Source organism: Durio zibethinus, chromosome 1 (genome assembly GCF_047325235.1).
Source record: "Durio zibethinus cultivar Kanyao isolate XHJ-2024 chromosome 1, ASM4732523v1, whole genome shotgun sequence".
NCBI classification, from domain to species: domain Eukaryota; kingdom Viridiplantae; phylum Streptophyta; class Magnoliopsida; order Malvales; family Malvaceae; genus Durio; species Durio zibethinus.
Window position 1 is genome coordinate 9,862,319 of NC_143162.1, and position 17,575 is coordinate 9,879,893.

Consider the following 17,575-nt stretch of genomic DNA (forward strand, 5'->3'; position numbering starts at 1 on the left):
GCCTCCGATTAGAAGAGCCATTTATTTTCGAAAGTCGTTGAACCTCTTATTAAATGAGCTTTGTTTATGTTTTTCAAAGTCGTTGAGCCTCTACTTAGAGGAGCTTTGATCAAAATTTTAACACAAAAAAAAAAGAAAAAGCAAAAAAAAAAAAAAGTTGAGTGGAGTCTTGAATGGGTGTTTACATCTTTACGCAATTTTTGTTTCATAGAAAATGTGTAAAAAAAGGCAGCTGTAGACACCCAATTTGATCCAGGCTAGGATCAATTGGGCCAGATCTAAATGGGTAAGCCCATTTGTATTTTTATTTTTATTTATTTATTTATTATTACTGTTATTATTTATTAATATATATATTTTTTATTATTTATCTATTAACATATTTTATTATTTATCTATTAATATATATTTTTTATTATTATTTATCTATTAATATATTATTATTTATCTATTAATATATATATTTTTTTATTTTTATCTTTCCGGCTGAGATTAGGATAAAAAAAAAATTTTTAGAATTCTACCGTGAATTTGGGATTCAATCAGAGTTTGGATTGAATCAAAGATTGAATCCCAATCCAAGATGGAATTGGGATTGATTAGAAACTCTTTTAATCAATCCCTATAAATAGATCCATAAATCACAAAGAAAACACACAGAAAGATAGATGGAGAGAGAGTAAAAAGAAAATAAAAATGGGTGTTCAGAAGGGTAAGAAGCAATTTTAGGAGTTTTTTTTTTATTTTTGAGAATTTTTGGTGAAATTTTTTTTGGAAATTTCTGAAAATTTCCAGATTTCGGTGAATTTTTTGGTAAAATTTCAATTTTTCAGTGATTTGTTTGGCACTGATTGAATTTTTCGATCAGCTACCCAGTTTTCAATGTACAATTTTTAGAAATCACTAACTTTTCGATGAACTTCCGGCAAACAACCTAGATTTTGGTAATATTTTTCAGAATTCGATGAGATTCAATCGGTGTTCTTGTTTTCTTTAGAGAAAAGGAGGAGAAAAAAAGGAAAAGAGAAAGAGAGAGAGAAAGAAGCAGTCTACAAAAAAATAGAGGTTGGAGCATTTTATAGTGCCGTAAAATGACGTCGTTTTGGCGTTACTGAACCCACAAGATCCACGCGTTTTGCCAAAATTTGACCCAACCCGATCGTGACCTGATCCAGCGACCTACGTACTAAGCTTCCCCTGGAGCCGAGCCGCGTGCTCTCGAGCCATTTTTTTCTTCCTTAAGTCGAGCCGATTCTAGCCGCTCAAGCCGAGCTGCGTTAAAGTTTTTTTATTTTATTTTATTTATTTATTTATTTATTATTATTATTATTTATTGATTAGATTAGAATTATTTAGTATTTTTTATTTTATTTTATTTTATTTTTATTTTTATCTTTATTTTTATTTTCTTTAAATAAAATTCCAAAAAAAATATTTTTGAGAAAAAGTTGAAAGTATCAATTTTCCTTGAAAATAAGTTTTCTAAAAAATATTTTTTGAGGAAAAGTTGAAAGTATCAATTTTTCTTGAAAATAATTTTCTAAAAAACGGTTTTTTTGAGGAAAAGTTGAAAGTATCAATTTTTCTTGTACAAAAGCAATGAGTTTTTAAAGAGAAAAAGATTTATATCTAAAGCTGAATCATTTTTTTCTTCATTTTATTTCTTTTCCCTTTTGTTTCTTGAATTATCTTTAATGTTAAATAATCCGACTATAGAGCCTCTGTAAGTGAAACAATAGTCTCCTTGCATACTCTTGAGGTAAGAAAATTTTCTCAATTTTCTGCTAAAAGTATTAGAGTCAATTGAGAATAATTTTCAATATTAATTACTTGGTAAATTTTTAAGGCTTATTGGATAACCCAAAATTAAGCTGGTACCATCTTTCGATGGGTATTGTGAGGGTGCTATAACATTCCTCACATGTAATCATACTCCCGAACCCTGTTCTGATTAACAGACATGAACCTATTCTTTTAGGGACTCTTAAGTTTAGATGTTCCTTAAAAGTATAGATTTCTTAGGTGGCCAATCACACCTAAATAAAAAAAGATTAGTGGCGACTCCTTAAGTCAATATTTAACGATAGATCTTCGAATTTAGACGTTATGACATTAAGTACTAATTTTTAATCATTAGAAATGTAAGAGAGGACGAATCCAGCAAATAGATCATAAAATATAGGGCTAATGTATTGAATAACTCGTAAATTATAATAAAATATTTAATATGGTACTTAAACTTAAACAAATTCTAATGTAATATCTAAATTATAAATCTATTAACTATTGTAATACTTGAAAAGTTGTTTGTCTGTCACATATCATCACTTAAAGCTAACTTCACTATAGATGAGTACCGCATTAATTAACGGATTCATAGTTCAAGTAGTATGTTAAAATTTTTTTAAATTTTAAGATACCACATTGAATATTTTACTATAACTATAATTTAAGGGATATTTATGATATTAACCCTAATATATATACAACAAATGGGGAAATTTTTGACCAATTTTGCTAAACAAAGGTCTTGATGTGTTTTAATTTTATTAAAGGTTAATGTCATGAATGATCTCTAAATTATAATGAAATGTTCAATATGATATCTAAATTTTAAAAATTTTTAATTAAATATTTGAATTATAAATTTATTAATTAATATAGTGCTTGGAGGATTATTTATCATTCATGTATCATCATTTGAAGTTAACCGTCTTAAAGGTGAGTATTACATTAATTAACAAATTTATAATTCATTTACCATATTAGAGATTTTTATAATTTAAATATTATATTGGATATTTCGCTATAGTTTAAGACCATTAATGATATTAACTCTTTTATTAATGATAGTTATAACTTGCCTAATATTTTGATTGTTCCACGTATATAGATTCTCTCCTATTAAATAAGAAGAAAGAAAACCTGTTCAAGGGCTAAAATCCATACCTTACTCGACCTATAAAATTTATGACCTCTCCACCCGATCCAGTTCTTTGTTCATGGCTAGCTATATGTTTGGCAAGTTCTTTTGTGTTACAAGCCCTAGCGATTACTTTCATAATAAATAAAACCATTAACCTTTTACTTTAAGGACCAGTACTATATATAAAACCGTACCAATAATGATCGCCTTAAAGATGATAAAGATTATGAAACCTTCAAGCTTAAACCCTTAAATCCAGGCCCCTAATAGCAACCTTTACACCCCCTCTCCAAAAAATCTTTTTAACTTATACAAAGAAGTAAAATTTAGGGAAGAAAAAAAAAAGAATGTAAGAATGCATAAATAAGAGTTTGAATGAGAAAGTAGATTTATCAGTTAGCAAGGAGTTTTTTCATTCCTACCATGTGTTATTAACATGGACCTCTCTGTAACCATACTTAGTGGAGTATAAAACATAATCGGTGGTTTTCCTTTAATAGTGACATTCCCATCATTCACAGGGATCCTCTGAGCATATACATTTACGAGATTTCAACTTTTGGAAACTCTTACTTTCCTATTTTCAAAACAAATTGTTATAATCAATCCATCTTAATTTTCCATTTTTTTGGAAACAACATAAATGGGATTATTCAGTACTAAAGAATTACACAAATATGATATGATCATAATTAACCAAACGATGCAAAGGGAAAAGATGGAAATTTAGAAGGAAATAAAGGAAAAAGAACCAGAAGAATCGTATGAGGTAGAGAGAGAATCTATTGCCAGCCAAAAACTATTTTTCCATTACATAATTCTCACTGCTATTGAACCAACTAGCTCTATTATGTCATAACTAACTTGCACCAATCTCCATATAACGTTATGCCATTAATGTGCTAAATACATCAATATACTAGACTACTAACATGACTATTATAACTACGGCCTATAAGCTTTACAGAAATAAGAAAAAGACTAATGTTTATTTTCGGCATATATCAATACTCCCTTGATAGAGACAATCTTTGTCCTCGAGGATTGAGATATGGCTATTTCTTTTGCAGCTTAAACAAGACCTGTCATGTTGCATCCTTTGAAAATGAATTAGTCTAATGCACTAAAACCTTTGTTACAACTCTATTTCCCCTATTCCCAAGACTCTTGTCCATGATCTTCGAGGGCTCCTTCACAAAAGCTCCGTCATCCCTCAAAATTGGTAACTGCTTTTGTGTTGAAAGTTCACTTACATATCTTTTCAACTATGAAACATGAAATGTCAGATAAGCCCTTGAACCATGACGTAATTGAAGTTTGTATGGCCCCTTACCAACTTTGTTTAGATCCTAGAAGGTTCCAAAATACTTGGCCGATAATTTGAGGCAGTTTTTGTTAACAACCAACTGTTGTACATAAGGTTGAAGTTTAACATAGATCCAGTCGCCAACCTCAAATGATCTTTCACTTCTTCTATCTTCTATATTTTTCATTCTAATTTGAGCGTTCTTTAGATAAAATTTGAGCATATTAATAGCAGCTTCCTTTGCTCTTAAGCTTCTGTCCACAATCTCTACCAGTGAATCACCAACTAAATAGGGAAGAAGTACTGGTGGTCACTAGCCATACCTAGCTTCATATGGGGTTGTATGGACGGCAATGTGTTAGGTAGTATTATACCACCATTTAGCCAAGGCCAACCATTGACTCCATGCTCTAGGTCTCTCACTTGACATGCACCTTAGATAAGACTCTAAGCAACTATTAACCACATCTATTTACTCATCTGTCTGTGGATGATTGGTAACAAATAAGTTCAATAAAGTACCTAACCTCTTAAAAAGTTCCTGCCAAAATTGGCTCATAAATATCCGATTTTTGCCAAACACAATACTACTTGGAATACCATGTAGCTTGAACTCATGATCCATGAATGATTGAGCTATAGTCAAAGCAGAGAGAGGATATGACAATGTAACGAAATGAGCATATTTGCTCAGTTTATCGACGATCATTTCCCACTAGACTTAGGTAGCCCTTCTATGAAATCCATAAAAATGTCATTTCATATCATTTCTAAAATGGGTAAAGGTTGTAATAAAACAGGTGTAGCTGCATTATCATACTTATGCTGTTAGCACACACGGCATTCCCTCACCAACCTTTTGGTCTCTTTTTTCACTCCTTTCTAGTATAGTACACTATAGAACATGTTCATGGTAGCTTGTACCCCTGGGTGACCCCAAAAGGGCTACCATGGAAATATTGCAGCAGTTCTTGTTTCAATTCAAGCACATTTCTCGCCACCAACTTTTCTTTCCGCATTAGTTGTCCTCCAACCCAAGTAACTTAGAATTTACTACTGTACCAGTCTGTAATTCAAGAATTATCCTTTAAAGATGAGGATATTGAGCCCAATAATCACAAATTTCGTTCAATAAGTCATTATTCCCTAAGGAAATGGTTGATAGCACGACTTTTGTTTCGACAGGCTTCTTTAATAGAATGTCAGCTACAATATTAATGATCTTTTTGCATAACATACTTCATAACTATAGCCCACCATCTTGGCCACCCATAATTGCTAAGTTGGTGTGTTAGTTTGCTGATTCAATAAAAACCTTAAACTTTGATGGTTTGTTTTAATTTTGAAATGCCTTCCTACAAAATAAACATTCTATTTTTTCACTGCCAATAATACCGCTAGCATATCCTTGTCATAAATAGACAAAATTTGGTATTTTAGAGCTAAAGTTTTATTAAAATAGGCCACTGGTCTACTTTTTTGAGTTAGGATTGCTCGTATTCCTAAACCTGAAGCATTAATCTCCACAATAAATTCTTTGGTAAAATCTTGTAATCGTAAAACTACTGCAGTAGTCATCACCCTCTTCAGCTCTTCAAAGGCTTTTTGAACTAGGTGTCCCTATGCAAATGCATCTGTTTTTAATAGGTTAGTCAAAGGTTCGGCTATTGATCCATGCCCTTTGATAAATCTCCTTTAATACCCTATCAAACCCAAAAATCATTTTAATTCCTTAAGACTTTTAGGTTATGGTCAATCTAACACACATTGTTACTTCTATCCATTTTAACAACTTGTCTAGTGACTACGTGCCCCAAATACTCCACTTTCCTAGTTTAAAACTCATATTTGCCTTGTTTACAGAAAAGCTAATTATTCTTGAGTATTTCAAACACTGTCTCTAAATGACTCAAGTGAGCTTTCTAATTGAGAGAATAAATCAGAGTGTCATAAAATAAAACAAAATTCCTTAAACGAAGCTGAAATATGGAATTAATTAACCCCTAAAAAGTGGATGGTGCATTGGTAAACCCGAAAGGCATTATTAAGAACTCATAATAGTCATAATGAGTTCTAAATGTTGTCTTATGGATATTTGTCTCATGTATCCCGATTTGGTGATTGCCTGACCTTAAATCCAACTTAGAGAAGATTGTAGCAATAACAAGTTCATCCAATAATTGCTCAATCATAGCAATAGAAAACTTGTCCTGAACTGTGAACTCAATAAGCTCCCTATGGTCCACACAAAGCCGTCAAAAGCTATCTACTTCCTAACCATCACAATCGAAGAAGCAAAAGAACTATTGATGTATCTAATGGTTCCTGCCACCAATATCTCTCTGGCCATTTATTCTATCTCATCCTTCTTTATAGTAAGATACCTATAGGGTCTGATCTTAACAGACTAACCTTTATTTTTTAGGGAAATTCTGTGATCATGGAGTATGGACGGGGGTAATCCTTTTGGCAGTGAAAACAAGCTCTTGTACTTCTCCAATAATTGAGCCAACACTTGACTCTCAGCACCAGTTTGAGTCCTAAAAAATGAGTTAGATGAGTCAATTGCCCAATCATCATTAGAGCACGAGGATACTGAACTATAGAAACCACCAAAGTTTGTAATATTTTCAAATCACATTTGTTGTCTTGCATGCACTTGAATTTAACCTGGTTGAAGTCCTTCAAGGGTCTTCCACTTGATGCCATATTGAAACTGCATAGACAGTGCATTAAAATCCTTCAAGATTTGCCCTACAGCAGCCAACCATTGAATCTCCAATACTACATCACATCCCTTCAATGGCAATACCATAAAATCTGTGAATATACTGTCTTTTGAACCGACCATTTAACATTTTTGCAAAGTCCCAATGTTGTCATACATTGTCCATTTGCCACTATCACCCCAATCTTATTATGCTATCCAATAACTAACTGCAAAGCCTTTGCCACAGTGAAATCCACAAAGTTGTGCATACTTCTAAAGTCAATCAAGATAACCAGGGCCTGTTTCTTGGTACCATATTTGACTCTCATTGTTTGGTATCCCAATGTGCCCAACACAGCATGTAATGAAATTACAGCATGGGGTTCATTACCATTTTCAGCTGTTAACACCTCAGTACTGTCAAGACAATCAGAGAATTCCTCATATTCTAACTTCTTCTTACAACCATCAGTTATCAACTGATACAATTGTAACCTTATGCACTTATATTCAGGGGTATATTTGGCTTCGCACTAATAAAACAAGCCTTTCTCCATTTCTCCTCCATTGCAGCTTGAATGAGTTTTCTAGGACCATTCTTCTACATATTAGCTTGGCTAGAACCAGTGTTTGGTCTTAAAAATGGTGGTAGGTTCAGAAGGCTCGAGTTGGAAGAAATTTTAGGTGTAGAAAGTAGTGGTGGTTGATGGTTGATGGTTTTTGGTTACAAGTTGTAAGTTATGGACCTTAGCTGGTGTGAAAGAAGTTTTGGTAGCTGAAATGGATTTTTTAAAAACAAGATATAAGATGGACTCTATTTGTTTGGCTAAATGGAGTGTTTGGTTAAGTGTTTTAGGTTTGAATAGTCTGATAGTCCTGGAGATATTAGCCTTCAAATGGTTGAGAAATATGCTAATAGCATAATCATCACTCAACTACAATAGATTTACTGTTCCACAGTCCCCGATTGTTTCAAATCAACCAACTCAACCATAAGATCCTCATAATCACCAGAAAAAAATTAGTCCTATATCTCTGCTTTATAAGTACCCCCAAGTCAGTCTACCAAACCCCCTTGGGTTTTACAATAGTTTTGGTGCCACTGTAGTGCCTTTCCCTCCAAACTGAGCATTGCAACCCTGACTCTAAACACGTCAGGAACTCATTCAGCCTCAAAATATTGTTCTAACTTTATAAGCCAGCCTTTAAAATCCTCCCTATTAAACTTTGGACACTCAAGCTTAAATCGTCTAAAGTTTTCATAAAGAATAAATCTTCCTTGGACTTTATTATTAGATGATGAACTTCCCCATATTGGAGAGAGAATAGTCTCTTTCTTGTCCTCTGCTACATCATTTTCGTGAGTATCTAAGAGGTCGAACAAATTTTTGAACTTCTACTTGAACTCTTTCCTGAACTTATCAATTTTATCCTTAATCCACATGTCAATCTATTGCATCTCTATTTGTAGCTGGTGACATCCTTTTGCAGCTCGCCATAATAGTGTTTGCCATTGTTGCCAGATACATAGCTCTAATACCTTGATATGATCACAATCAAGCTAATGATGCAAAGAAGGAAGAAGATGGAGAGTTAAAAGGAAACAAAGGAAAAAGAACTAGAAGAATCGTACGAGGCAGAGAGAAAATCTAGTGCTTGCCAAAAGCCATTTTTCCATTGCATAATTCTCGCTACTACTCAACCAAGCTATATAACCTCATAACTAACTTGCGCCAATCTCCATATAATGGTATGCCACTAATGGGCTAAATACATCAATATACTGAACTACGAACAAGACTATTATAACTACGGCCCATAAGTCTTACAAAAAAAAAAGAGTAATATTTATTTTATGCATATATCAAAATATTCCACAAATTAAATCTACCTCTAGCTATACCTATATGTAATTAATAGTTATTCACTAAAAAAATAATGGGCTTTAATTTGAGGCGATTTTGTATTTGGTGTAGTGTTACTAGCTTCTGCCGTTAGATTCCTATTGTCAAAGAGTTGATTTATTTTGTTGTTTTTCTATATTATCATGTTGCTATTGTATTATTTGTCAAAGTTAATAGTACTCTATCCTCGATCCTTTTGAAGATTAGTCAATGACAGTGTAGCTAATTCAATTATTAAAAAAAAGACTTACAAAAGAAGTTTGGTAGTACTTATAAATGAGCGATTATACTTTTTGTAAATTCAAAAAAAGAAAACAAAGGCAAAAAGCTAGCTTGTGAAGGAACTTCTAAACAAACCATTCTCCACAGGTAATTTGGATCCTTTTTTTTTAATGGTAATTTGTCAACTTGCAAGAGGGACGTCAAGTTTTAAATTAGTTTTTACATTTACCATGCAAGTTAATCAGAAGGGGAATAAATGCTTATTATTTGAGATATAATATATATATATATATATATTTTATGGTATACAGTTCAACAGCTTAACAGGAGAGCTACATATATACTAAACCCCAATTGATGGTGTGGCCTGAAGTTGAAGAGATTCAGTGCTAGCTGCAGCGTCTAGGCTGTGAAGTTAACCCCCAATATATAGTAGTTTTTATGCCTTTTTTCTCGTCGTTTATGCATATTTTGATTTTCTTATTCTTATATTAAGTTTGCATAAGAATCGTGAACCTATTAATGCAGATCTGTCATGATTTGGGAATGAGGATGTCTGTCCTTTTATGTAACTCTTCTATACAGTATAGTAATATTTTGTTAGATTTAACATCGATTCATCTTGATTCATCGCATGAATAATAACCATGTCATGCCATGGTATACTATATTATCATGATCAACTCGATGCATGCCTCTAGATTAATTTTATATCATTTAAACCAAGGAAAACAAATTTAGTCAAGTCAATTCAAAGAAGTTTGCAATATTCATTTCATATATTCTCAGCTCATAAATTGTTTTCATTTGGTAGGTGAAGGTGAAGGTATTCTCTCTCAATTCTCACCAATAACTTACTTTAATAAACTAATGCATAGTGTTGGTACCAACCATATGCCATGCAAATTTATTAAACTGAAATCATGATAGCTTAGAATATATAGCAGATAGATTGATGTTTTCAAGAAAGACATGTGCTTTATTCACTGCACCAAATTCATTACCTCACCGGGCCCTCACTATGGACACATACATGACATTAATTTCCCTTTTCCCCTTTAATTTTTTGAGATGCATTATTATATTTAATTTGTGCAAAATATACTGATAATTATATATATTAAGTTGAGAAAAATCATATGTTTAATTATGCCATTCATTACTCTATATAATATGTATATATATATATATATATTTATATAACTTTGCTGAATTTCATTTTTGGTCAGCTCAACTTATGATTGGTTTGAGTCACTGTTTCTTATACCAGCATGAAAGGACTCATATTAGTGTGCTCTTTTTCTTTTCTTTTTTTTTTTCTTCCTTTTTATTTAATTTGTTTCTCCTTGACTTCACTACCAAATTCTTATAGGATCATCTTTGTCCCTCTTTTATAATTTTTCTCCTTTTTTCTTTTTGTTTTGATTCGTGCACAAAAATACTATTTACATATTGAATTCCTTAGCTTAGAAATAGCATCATCAATTAATTAATTACTCTCTATGTAAATAAATAAATTAAACAAGAGTGGAATGCCACCGAGCGATATTACTTAATTTAATAATACTTCAGGATTATTTTTATTAATAATATTAATGTTGAACATTTGCCTTTTATTTATAAGTGAGCTTTGAATTATGCATCATTTACATTTAATTTAGTTAATAATATGCTAACACAATAGTCTTTGTTGGGTGTTATGCTATGAACACTTGCATCCAACTTGCAATGTATTATTTTTGTTGATACAAAAGTTTTATAGCTTTGTCTCACAAAATACACATCATAAGTAAGGGTTTAAGTTTTTTCTTACTTAACAAATGTGGGATTAAAGGCATTATAATCTTTTCCATTAAAGTTTGACTTTTCTGTTAAGCTCAGTATAGAATTAGGATCACACTAAGCTTTTGGATTGTAAAGCTGACTCTTACCATGTAGCACTTAGCTCTCATTCATTAGGATTCTAAAGGTAGCTCCTATTGGTGTAACACTTAGTTCTCGAACTTTTGACTGATGATCACTTTGATATCAATTATGAAGATTCGTATCTAACTTGTGAGGTATTGACTACTTTGACCTACAAATATCACGATTTTGTCTCATAAAAGCTACCTCACAAATATAGATTTAAATCTTTCTAAGTATATCATATTGTTGTAAGCATTAATCCAAGATCATTATGTGATATAAGAATCACATGAACAAACAAAATGGAATGACTACTTCTTTAGGTTGCCATAATCGAAAAATGGAAGCAAAACCATTCTTAGAGTGATTAGGTTTTCCTTTTCACTTTTCACTTATTGACAACTTTTAATTAGTAGATATTGTAACTATTAGAAGTGAATAATGGACCTTAGCCAATTTTCATTAAAACCCTAGCCTGCTTATCAAAAGCTTATCAGGCCAAAGATCTACACAATTGTCAAACCACCTTGACCCAATAAGATGTGCAAAACTCACACATAAATGATCACTTTAAATTATATGTACTTTCATGCTTGTCTCATATTAGGACTAAACTTATTAGCCAATTTTATTAAATTATTAAAATCACCAATTAATAGTAACCTACTTACTAAAAAATTCTAACATTCTCCCACTTAGATAATATTAATTAGGTTGTTTAATTTTAAGAAAACATAATTTAAAAATAAGACTCCATGCCAATTTATTTTACTTTGATATGACAATAATTTTAGAAAATAATTTAGCCTTTTGAAATAACATCTTAATGATCTTGTCCAATACAACCATGTAATACTGAATCATAGCAACCTTTATGCCCTTTATTGACATAAGATCAATTCATGTTATAAGTATTAATGACTATCGATAATAGATCTCAATATGACTGTGTAGCAAGAAAATAACACCTAAATGTGATCTCAAAATGTTATTTTCATTGTTAGTTCTCTTGCTAATTTCTTTAAACTTGTTAACAAATCTGCATGGCATCTGAATGTGTCTGTATATCTTCTTTACAACTTCAAGGTTCCTTTATGGTGTCATTCATGAGACATATCCAAGTGACAAAATAGTCACACTTATGACAAACACCAAGTGTTAAGATTTCACAATGTATATATTTATATACATATAACAAAATTTAATTATTCAAGTGTACATATACTAATAAAATTAAATAAAAACATGAAATATCAACCAAAGATAATCATCAATTAAGCATGGAATCAAATATCACATAAATAAATATAGAAAAGGTCCAAGTAAAATCAAACCATGATGTGTGATTATTAAATACATATAATATACTCCATTAATGAAGTACATTAAAAAACCCCAAAATACCCATGCTATCAACATGTTTACCAAGCACATGAGGTTTTAATTCCTTCGTTAAAGTATCAACAATCATGTTGTCAATCTTAATGTGTTTGACAACAATATCATCATTTTTAACAAAATTTCTTACTATAAGATATTTTATCTCTAAATGTTTAGAGCTACTAATGCTTTTGTTATTCTTAAAGAACAATACAAGGGACCAATTATCACAATAAATCTTCAATGGTGTAGAGATGGAATCAATAATAGAAAAGTTATAAATAAAATATTTAAGCCAAATAACCTATATAATAGCTCCATAGCATGCAACAAACTTAGCTTACATGGTGGAATAAGCTACGAATGTTTGTTTCACACTTTTCCAAAACAACTTATCCAACCAACATAAAAATATACCTTGACATGAACTTCATGTCATCTTGACAACTAGCAAAGTCAGAATCTGTATACTTTATTATCTCAAGATTGTCCATATTTCTACATACTAATATATGATCTTTAGTCTTTTGTAAGTGTCTCATCACTTTTTTAAAGTAACCTACTGATCCATATCAGGATTGAAAATATACCTCTCAGAAACTCTTACTACGAAAGTAACATTCGGCCTAGTGCAAACCTAAGCATACATGAAATACCAACTGCATTAAAATAAAGTATGCTCTTCACAGATTATTTCTCTAAATCGTTTTTCAAGTATTGACTAAGATTAAGCCTATAAACTCTAATAATAGGTGCATCCCCAATCTTACAGCTCTACATGTTAAATTACTAAGTACACGATCAATGTAAGACCTTTGTAAAAATACCAATAAATTTTAAAACCTATCTTTATGAATAACAATCAAAGAATAGAAAAGGCATTTTCAAAATATTTCATGTCAAAAGTCTTGATAACTATTTAATTTCGTGCAAGTTTTATGCAATAATTCAATATCATTCACATATAACACAAGAAAAATTTACTTACACCCATTAATTTTAAGATACATCAATAGGAGTAAAATTAGTAAGATACAGATTTGTATCTTGTTGAATTTAATATTCTCTTTCAATAGCCATTGGCACAATACTACATTGTGTATAGGCAAAGAAATAAAGATATGTCTAATAGGTTCATTATTATCAATAACTTCCGTCACACACCTATCAGTAATATTTAACTTAATAAACTTTGTCACCTGTGACTATATAATCTCAGTCTCACATATAAGACAATAAAACCTACATCTTTTATAATGGTTTTAAATACCCTATAAAATAGTAACGAGTACTCCTAAGTTGTCTTTTTTTCAAAAAAGTTATAAATTTTAACTTTTGTAAGACAGCGCCTAAACTTTAAAGTGGTTCAAGCTAGATTTTTTATCAGTCCATAATTCAAAAGGTGATTTAGAAATAGATTTACTACATACTCTATTTAGTATATACAAAGCAATTACAATGGTTTCACCTAAAAGAGATTTAGGAAGATTCCTATTCATCATGCTCATCATCATATCATTAAGGGTGTAATTTCACATTTCAGATATACCATTTTGTTCAATACTACTAGACATGCTATATTGGTCAACTATCCTACATTTTTACAAGTATCTAGCAAATGGTCCCATATAATGTCTAGTTTCACCATGTTGGCTATAATACTCACCACTTTAATCAAACCTAACTATTTTGATGACTTTTCCTAATTATTTTTCTATTATAGTTTTAAAATTTTTGAAATTTTCAAAAACATTAGATTTTTTCATCAATTAAGTAAAAATATCCATAGCGAGATAAAAGTAACAAAATATTTGTTACCACACAAGGGGTACGTAAGAGATTCACTAACATCATTATGCATAATTTTCAAAAGATTAGAATTGCGAGTTATCTTTTTTTCTTAGTCTTGGTTAATTTACCCATTTTGCAATCAACACAAATATCTAAATTTTTAAATTCAAGAGAAAGCAAAAAAGCCATCTTTTATCAATCTTTGTACTCTTTCATTTGAAATGTGAACCAACTTTTTATACCACAACAAGAAACAAAAAAGTCTTTAATCAAAGATTTTTTTAACATTCATGCAACTATACCCTTTATTGTAGGACAAGAAAATTTATATAAATTGTCAATTAGTTTAAATTCACTAACAATATTTGAATTTAAAAAAAAATCAACTTTTCTATTTCCAATGCCAAAATAATAATCATGTTTATCTAAAACAGGAAAATAAAATCAAAATTTTCCCCAAAAATGATATATGAAAAACATTTTTCCAAAATAATTTCAAAATTAGATTTTAAATTTAAGCATATTGTTCTTACATAACTAACTTCTACTTTAGCATTGTTTTCAACTCTAAGCTAGGCTTTTTTCTTACTTAGTTTCCGTTGGCTTTTAAACCATACAAGGTAATAGGCACATAAATAGTTGCACCACTATCAAGCTACCAAGAATTTATTGGGGCACTAACAATATAAGGTTCAAAACAAACAAGAGTTAGTGAGTTACCTTCTTATTTACTTAGTTTATTTTTTTCTCTAACTAAGCTTTATATTTGGGGCACTCATATTTTATGACATTTCTTCTTGTAGGAAAAATCATTTGATAACTTTCTTAATAATAGTTTTAGGATCAAGTGCCCTTTCAGTCTAACTATTATCTTGTCTTTTATTATCTTAAACCTTATTACAAGCATTAGGAACATATGTCCCAAGTTTCCCAAAAATTTTTTGGTAATAAAGTTTGGAATAGGTAGTGAAAAGGCACTTTCACTCTTTCCTTTCTTAAGTTTTTCTTCCTCAAAGACACATTTGGAAATGAGATCATTACACTCCAAACCTTAATCAGGGTATTGTATGCAATTTTGATCTGTGTGAACTCAATAGGTAAAACATTAAGGGTATGATGAATAATGAATTTATCCTAGAGGATAATTTCATAGGAAGTCCATTTAGTTTAAATGTGGACCATTCTCATAATAAAATCTCTAACACCTTTTACACTGTCATATCTCATAGTTGTAAGCTCACTTATAAGGTTCTCAACCTTAAACTTATTTGATTTTTTGTATTTATTGCTAACAGCATGATAGAGGTCCTAAAAATTCCAATGGTATCCAACACATTCAAAAGATGTTCATAAACAAACCTATTAATAGCATACAAGCACATATGATTTGCCTTTTTCTCATTTGACAAAAAAATCTTTTTATTCAATAATACTTTTATTAGTAATCATATCAGGCTTTTGAAAATGGATAACTATATCTATATCACTTTAACCAAGGTAAAATTCAAATTTTCATTCCATCTCCTTATAGTTAAACCCATGAAAAACTTTATTAGTAGCTTAATTGTTATTAACAGTAAAAGTCATTGTTCAAAATAAAAATACAACATTAGTTAATGAGTATGTAGCAATGATTCATGATGTGCTAACAATAACTGAAAGATTTTAGTGCATCATCATAAACTCCACTTTGGGCAGAGAATGTAACATGCTAGTAATAAATTTGTAACGCCTCCAATCCTACATCAGGAGGATGTGTGGATAAGGAATGATATATATATGTAGAGACTTAATCCCAAAACTAGTGAGGCACCTTTTGTAGGATAAAATCATGAGATTTTCGGGTCAAAACGGACAATACCTCGCAGGTTGGGTGCGGGTCTCTACAAATGGTATCAAAGCGGTCACCAATCCATAGTCGTGAGAGTCACTAAGTGCTACACGGTGGAACCGTGGGAGTCACTAAGTGCTACACGATGGTCTGGTGTGATCTTGGTCTTGTGGATGGACTCGGCTTGACAGGGACGTCAAGCATTAAAGGTGAGGAGATTGTAACGCCCCCAATCCCACATCAGGAAGATGTGTGGATAAGGAATGATATATATATGTAGAGACTTAATCCCAAAACTAGTGAGATGCCTTTTGTAGGACAAAATCATGAGACTTTCGGGTCAAAACGGATAATACCTCACAGGTTGGGTGCGGGTCTCTACAAAATTACCCTACATATTAACTTCTTTTGGGTAGGCAATTACATAAGAAAATTTAATAATCATCTTGTAACCTTTAAATAATAAAATATTCTATTAATTTTAATAAGTTAGCCGTTTAGGCAGACAAACACTTGTAGCAATTAATAAAAAAGTTTCAAATCGAAAACTTTAATTAATTGCCCACAATTCTCAATTTGCATACTCAACTATAATGTATGTAATAAATCACTTCAATTGAGATATTACATCTTGATGTATCTCATTAGGTCCTTTAAACAATGTATATTACATTTAAACTTAGGTCTTGAACTTGATTAAAACTTATTGTAAATGCTAAATTAATTATGTATATAAAATTCAACTTGAGAGTACATAAATATTAAGGTTTATTTAGGAGAGTGCGTATTGTCATTAGTCTCCTAACATGCCAAAATATTTTCCTATAAAATAAAACAATGAAAAACAAGTGTATAACATATAGCAATTACCAAATAATGACTAAATATCAAATAATATATATTTCATGCCATTAATAAAATTCCAAAAAAAAAAAAAGAAAAAAAAAATCAAGAATAAAATTCTAAGCATATTAGAATAAACTGGAACAAATGACCATTAGATGAGCCCACACGTGCCATTTCTTGTGCTTGAGCTTTGTTTAGCCATGATGGGAGGTAGTCTTCATCCCTCGATCAAGGCAAGTCAACCCGCTTGAAACTATTCTTGATTTGTTTGGGTCTATATAGGTTTCTTAGCCAATATTAATGTTGTTTAATGACATTCTCATCAAATTAAAGTTCTATAAACTCAATTAAACCATTGATTCATCAAATCCATGTGAAAACGCATCGAAAACAACAAAAAAAGTTCAATTGATCAAAATTTTTTGGATTATAAAAACCCATATTCTACCTTTTCTTTTCTTTTTTAATATTTAGTCAAATACAACTATATTTAACAACAAATACTTTATTTCATCTCTACAACACATGGGTAGCAATATTGAAGAATCAATTTTAGATAAAATATTAAATGTAAAAGTTTTAACTAAATCTTGAATTTAAATAAAAACTTGAATCCAAGTTTTTCAATACTAATTTTTGTTTTTATAGGACAAATTAAGAAACGATCTATACATGGTTTGAATCTTTTCATAAAGGAAAACAAAAACCCTAAATCAATTTTTTTTAAAATAAAGATTGAAGAATAAGATTA